A 7,189-nucleotide genomic window follows, 5' to 3' on the forward strand; every position below is an offset into this window, starting at 1 on the left:
ATGAATCAGTTTTTGTCCTTGTATAACATAATTGCCATTGATCCAAGATGTCACGATTGGACAGATAATAACATCTCAATGTCTTTCATGAACTCTGTATCCACTTGTTCAGGTAAATGCGGTATCTACGATAATACAACTTTCATGCTGTTGGTATGTTTAATTGGAATGCTCGTACATTCTGAAGTGGGTGAAACAAGTGAAGGACATATTCCTTCAAAAATATTTTAAAAGAAATACTTAGAAATAGACATAAATTCATACAACATGTTCTCTTAACTCATGCTAATCTGTGGATGAAAGCTACCATCCCTATAATACTTAGCAATTCTCCACTGTCTAAAGATATTAATGCAAGGGCTAATTACCTCCTGAAAAGGTCACCTTAAGCCCCATACACACAGACCGATTGTCGGAAGACATCGGTCGGTTCAATAAAAACGGTCCGACATTCGGCCTGTGTGTATGTCAGCCAGTCTAACAGAAAACCAGCGGCTCTATTACCCTGTCAGAACACAATAACTTCGAACACAGGAGCTGTCAGTTTTCTTTCATTCAACCCACTGGGTTGAATGGAAAAAAAAAACTATTATGCCGCGTACACACGACCGTTTTTCATGACGAGAAAAATGAAGTTTTTTAAAATGGTCATTAAAAACAATCGTGTGTAGGCTCCAGAGCATTTTTCTCAACTTGAAAAATGGCCATTCAAAATTTATAACATGCTCTAAATTTTCACGTCGTGAAAAACGGTTGTGTGTAGGCTTTAACGGTGGGGAAAAAAACGCGCATGCTCAGAAGCAAGTTATGAGACGGGGGCACTCATTCTGGTAAAACTAGCGCTTGTAATGGAGATAGCACATTCGTCACACTGTAACAGACTGAAAGGCATGAAGACTGAAAACCCCAAAACGTCTCTCACCAATCTTTTACTTACACAAAATCAGCAAAAGCAGCCCAAAGGGTGGCGCCATCTGAATGGAACTTCCCCTTTATAGTGCCGTAGTACGCGTTGTACGTCACCGCGATTTGCTCATGCCTTTTTTATTTCACGATCGTGTGTATGCAAGGCAGGCTTGACAAGAATCACGTTGAGAAGAACGTTTTTTCTAGGACATTAAAAATGGTCGTGTGTACGTGGCTTAAGTGTGTACAATCAGCCAGAGTCAGGCTGGGTTGCAGCTCACAGCAGGGGTCCGGTGCGTCCATGTTCTCCATTTCAGGGACAAGTCAGGCCCGAATTTTTGCCTGAATTTGGACCTGAAACTGAACCAAAGAAGCACAGAATCCCTGTACATTGCGCTCCGCAACCGCCTTGGAGATGTGTGAACCGGCTCCATTGAGGACAGTCACAATCTCCTGTCATGCGAATTGGATGCAGGGAAAAAAGAGTCCAATTCGCACTACTGTGAACCCAGCCTAAGAGCAACACATCGTTTTCCAGGTTGTATTGTTATCCAATCATGTTAAGTGGATCCTATCAAAGAAATCTAATTTCTCAATAACGCCACTTGTCTATGCATGCAATTATTATGGTGTGTGTGTGATCTGAACCTCTGAAAAGAATGTCTCTGATCTCATCATTATTATTGTCCAAAACTGCTATAAAAAACAGGCAACCCATTTTTCTTGCTAATCACATTTGCACACCAGGCTTTAAAATGATGGGCAGTCAAGGTTGACTTTATAGGGGTTGTAAAGGTTCTTTTTTTATTTTCTAAATAGGTTCCTTTAAGCTAGTGCATTGTTGGTTCACTTATCTTTTCCTTCCATTTCCCTTCTAAATGTTTTTTTTCTTTGTCTGAATTTCTCACTTCCTGTTTCTCCTCAGAAAACCTGACCCCATCATCCGAGCTGTTCTGGCTGGGGGTTAGTCAGCCAGAACAGCTTTCTGAGGAGGAACAGTAAGTGAGAAATTCAGACAAAGAAAAAAAACATTTAGAAGTGAAATGGAAGGAAAAGGTAAGTGAGCCAACAATGCACTAGCTTAAAGGAACTTATTTAGAAAATAAAAAAACAAACCTTTACAACCGCTTTAAGCATTCCCCAAATATATTGGGTCCCAACTGGGAGAACTATGTCACTCAAAACTTTAGCATACTGCTTGTAAAGAAATAAAAGTAAACACTAACAAAAACACAAATAAAAAGAAGGCAGATTTCTCCTTTTGAGAAAAATTTAAATGAAGACGAGGATGAGGAAATACAGCAAATACTAATGTTTTGTGAAACAATCATTGCCCTTAAGTGGAAACACTTTTTGTATTTTTTTTTTTAAATATTAAAACAATAAATTTTGCCCCCAGAAAATAAATATGGGAAGAACAAGAAAGCTGCTCTTGAAAACTGCGGTCTATGCTACTATTTTGTATTATGGCTTCATAGAACATATTGATGATTTAAACCCAGACATCATCAGAAAATGTTGTTGCAGAGATACATGGGGGAGGTACAGTATGCGTATGTGTGTGTTTGGGAAGCGCGGGGGTTAGGATCAGGCCTTATGTGCTCCAGGCACCAATGAAGAAGTAAAATGTGCGTGTATCAAATACCTGTGAAAATATGCCCAGTGTCAAAATCTTTGCAAATGGAAATCTGTGCAAATGGCACAGTTATACCAGTTATGCCCTGTACACACGATCGGTTCGTCTGATGAAAAAGAACCGATGTATTTTTTCATCAGATATCCGATGAAGCTGACTTTCATCAGTCTTGCCTACACACCATCGGTTAAAAATCGGATCATGTCCAACGCGGTGATGTAAAACACAACGACGTGCTGTGAAAAATTAAGTTCAATGCTTCCGAGCATGCGTCTACTTGATTCTGACCATGCATGGATTTTTGACCGATGGATTTCCCCACAGACGATCGTTTTTTCCATCGGTTTTTTAACCATATGAAAATTTTAAAACAGGTTCTATTTTTTTCACTGATGGGAAAAAAACTGATGGGGCCCACATACGATCGGTTCGTCCGATGAAAACAGTCCATCGGTCCGTTTTCATCAGACGAACCGATCGTGTGTACAGGGCTTACATTTTCTACACAAAACCAACACATCCCTTTATTAAAAAAGAAAACATCCTGGCAATATGGGTGAGGCAGAGGACTATGGGATCAAGGTAGCCAGATAATGTAATCAGGCCCAGGTGTGTGGAAAGACAATATAGACTGCATCCTAAAGGGGTCGTTGCGTTATGGGACAGCCAGACTGTCAAGGGTTAATGATTTTCATATCTGTTGTATTTAGAACAGATTTACTTAACAACACCTAACCCCTATCTATTACCTCCAATTTCCCAATCCCCTTCTAAAATCACGATCATATACCTAAGAAAGTAAAAGATACTTATGGCAGTCTGCCCACTTAGGCACCTCCTGCCTTTCCATTGGATCTTTGGAAAGCTGAATATCTCAAATCTCATGAGAATGTGCAGAAGTGTATTTTTGTGAGATTTAAAATCCTAGGCTTTCCAAGGCTCCTAAAGAGCCCTTTGCCCTGACAAAAAGACTATGAACTGGGGTTTGCAATAAGAATCTATTACTTTTTTTTAGGGTCCAGATTAGTGATTTTGGATAGGGGAAAGGCTATGGAGTTGTGTTTTTTTTTTTTTTTTTTTATTTCTGCTTTAGGCCTGGTTCACACTAGTGCAATTTCAGATGTGTCTTGAGTCTACTGAATCGCATGAAAACAGAAATCACATTATTTTCAATGCCACCTATTCACATCAATGTGACTTCCTGCTATGCAAAAAGGCAATGGAAAAGGGTTCTCTACTACCTGGTGTAATTTACCCCCTAGAATATGCAAACCACATCCAAACTGCAACCAGAGTTGCATCAAAGTTGCTCTATATAATCACACTGAGTCAAAATGGCATCACAGTAGTGTGAACCAAGCCTCAAGCCTTTAGGAAATTCACATGCAGTGTGTATCTATTTATATTTTAAGAAGTGTATGGCCAAACAATATTTTGATTACAAGGAGGAAGGTCTAGGGTTAGGTGTAGAAAAGCCTCTCTCAACACAGAGGAACCCATGAAATAACTTTCCAATCTCAGGGAACCTCTGCTAAAAATGTGTATATCATGATGCATTAGTGGGGAAAAATGCTCCTTAAGCCTGGTACACATGGACTGAATATTTACCGTTATCAGTCAGTTCAACAGAAACCGGCTGACATTCGGCCTGTGTGCACAGTCTGGCCAACAGAAGCTGGCCAAATGGCGAAGAATTACCCCCTTACAGATAGCTAAAAAGATCAATGGTGTCAGTGGAAACCTATCTTAGGCCTCGTACACTCGGACGGACTGTCCGATGAAAACGGTCCGCCGGACCTTTTTAATCGGACATGTCCGCTGCCGGATTTTGGTCTGATGGTTGTACACACCATCAAACCAAAATCCCAGCGTACAGGATACGCGGTGACGTGGCCGCGCCGTCGCCGCGACGATGATGCGGCGACGTGCGCGACACTGGAAGGTCAATGCTTCCACGCATGCGTCGAATCACTTTGACGCATGCGAGGGCTTTCGGCCGAGCGGACATGTCCGGTAAGTCGTACAGACGACCGAACATGTCCGACGGACAGGCTTCCAGCGGACATGTTTCTTAGCATGCTAAGAAACATTTGTCCGCTGGAAACTTGTCCGATCCGCCGGAAAATTGTCCGGTCGGACGTACAGACGACCGAACATGTCCGCTGAAGCTGGTCTGCGGACCAGTTTCAGCAGACATGTTCGGTCGTGTGTACGAGGCCTTAGAGGCAGAAATTGCTCATTGCTCAAGGAACCTCTAGCAACCTCTTGAGGAATCCTAGTTGAGAAACCCTACTCTAGCAGGATACAAAACTAAAACATGACCCTAAATATAATGTATCATAACATATAAAATCCAATAATAATATACAATCTCAGTAATGTAAGATTATTGCTTTTGTGACTAAAGGCCATCATTTGTTCACCCTAGCAGACGCTAAAATAATTCAGAAATGTTTTTATGGTCCCTTAAACGTCTGTTAATTTTACTGAATTTTAATATTTTATGGTATGCATGGTCTATAATCATATAATAAATAAACATATTTGAACTTTTCCAGAATGCCTATATATTATTACTAAAATTACATGAATGAAAAAGTAAAAAAAGTAAAGGAAAGTATTTAATTAGTAACTATATTGTTCTGTGCTATCATTTAGAAAAAAAAACAAGAGTGATCCCTCTTATCATAAATATCTAAATATGCATTCCTAAAGAAAAGCTGTAAACGGAAGTCGCTGTTCACTTATCAATAAACAGCTAAAAGCTGTGGCCTTATTGCTTACAAGACCTCATTGAACCTCTTTCCCCTTTATATACTATATGATGTATATATATATATATATATATATATATATATATATATATATATATATATATATTTATTTATTTATTTAGTATATATATTTATATATTTAGTATATATATATATAAAATATATAATTATATTTGTTAACACTTTAATAATGAATCTTTTGCAAGAAAAAACAGTCAGCATAGATCATGTCTGAAACTCAGGTGAACGATCTAGTCTTATTTATAGGTCGCTCTATAAAAACAACCCATTTGTGTTTGGACTATCAGTGTCGTGTCAAAAAGTGAGGATCAGCTGCTCAGTGCTATACTGCCCAACCTCCCAAATGCTGCTTCTGCCCTCTCTGGTTCACATTCCACTAGCTACATCTGTTACCAGGGATCAACGTCAGTTCCAGAAATAGCAGTTTAGAGTGCTCAGATAGAGTACATCCAAAGATAGGATCCATGTCAATGCCAATCCATTGGGACAAATTCCTTTAAATTCCCTAGTGCACTGAGGTACAGCAGCAGTCTGCAATGAAGCCACTGTTTATTCATTTATTACATTTAATTGTTATAGCCAGTTATTGCAATAGAGATTATTTAGTAACATGTTGGGTTGAAAAATATTCAAACACCTTATTATTATTATTATTATTATTATTATTATTAATAAAGTGAGTGAGTGAGTAACTTGTATAGCGCAGCAAATGCGAACTTAATCGCCTCAAGGCGAATAACTTAAACACCTTTCATTTTGAGAACAATCACCAACACTTTTTCTTTTAGTCTTTTGATTATTAAAAATGTGTTTTTTTTGCAGGAGGCTGGCTCGTCTCAACTTCTATTGACTCTCAGTTGCTATATAACTTTCTATGTTTCTAATAACTGCTCTGTTGCCTAATAACTCAGACATCAAAGAAAATAGATGTAATGTGTCATTTAGATGCTCATAAAATGAATAACTCCATGAAAAATGATTCTTGGTCCTAGGCATTGATACGAGTTGTGATTCAAGGACAACTAATACCAATAAACACTAATACAATTGTAAGTCAGTTCTGACAGATACAATGAATATCTTTCATTTTATTACCCCTAAGATTTCTTGTACTATAGCAGAACTAATATGCGTATTCTTTAGAAATGGCAAGACATAACAGAGAGCCTAAATAATAGACATTGCAGCATTAAATTACAGAACACGATTATGTTTTCAACCTAGCTTTTCTTAGAAATTCTTCTCAAGGATGTTACAATCTGCTGCTAATTTGACACGTATTTCCGCAAGTTAATAATACAAGCACAAACTTATTTCCCAAAGAAAAAAAAAGGAAAAACTTAAAGTAGTAGTAGATTTGATCAGCTTACCCTTTTAGGTCAAATGTGGTCTGAAGCTGTGATCTTGTTATAAAGAGAACGATGGAGAGAGAGAGGGACAGCTCCTAGGCTTAGGCAAAGTGTAGAATGATAGTAGGCTCTCACACTACCCCACACACACACACAGCCACCTGACTGCACCTGTCACCACGGAGCTATCCCTAAAGCCTTTCCTTTCAAATTGAGAAGAGACCAAACTCTCTGCATAGTGATCCTTAAAACTAACTCCACCTCAGACCCCCAACTGACACCTCCTTTAGGGAGGGACCCAACGACACTTGTGTTATTGTAACACTTTCTGAACAATGAGGCACTTTTTCTGTAGCTCAGTGATTGTAGTAGAGGTTAAGTAAGATCTAACTCAGATGAGCAAAAAAAAAAAAAAGTTTTGTCAATTGGTAATTGGCTATTTTGGACCTAATCTGGTAATAACAAGTATACTTGTAATAAAGCTTTACTGCTTGAGTGAGAGG

General features: G+C 38.7%; 1 protein-coding gene across 1 annotated transcript in view; it reads right to left on the reverse strand.

Moving 5' to 3' along the window:
• The window catches only part of KLHL31 (kelch like family member 31), a 28,378-nt gene extending 21,458 nt beyond the window's left edge, over positions 1–6,920 (reverse strand). Inside the window, exon 1 of the mRNA XM_040349830.1 lies at positions 6,708–6,920. The gene's annotated coding sequence lies outside the window, so the exon portion shown is untranslated. The remainder of the gene's footprint in view (positions 1–6,707) is intronic.
• Between the last annotated feature and the right edge of the window lie 269 nt (positions 6,921–7,189).

This window comes from Rana temporaria, chromosome 4 (assembly GCF_905171775.1).
Source record: "Rana temporaria chromosome 4, aRanTem1.1, whole genome shotgun sequence".
NCBI classification, from domain to species: Eukaryota; Metazoa; Chordata; class Amphibia; order Anura; family Ranidae; genus Rana; species Rana temporaria.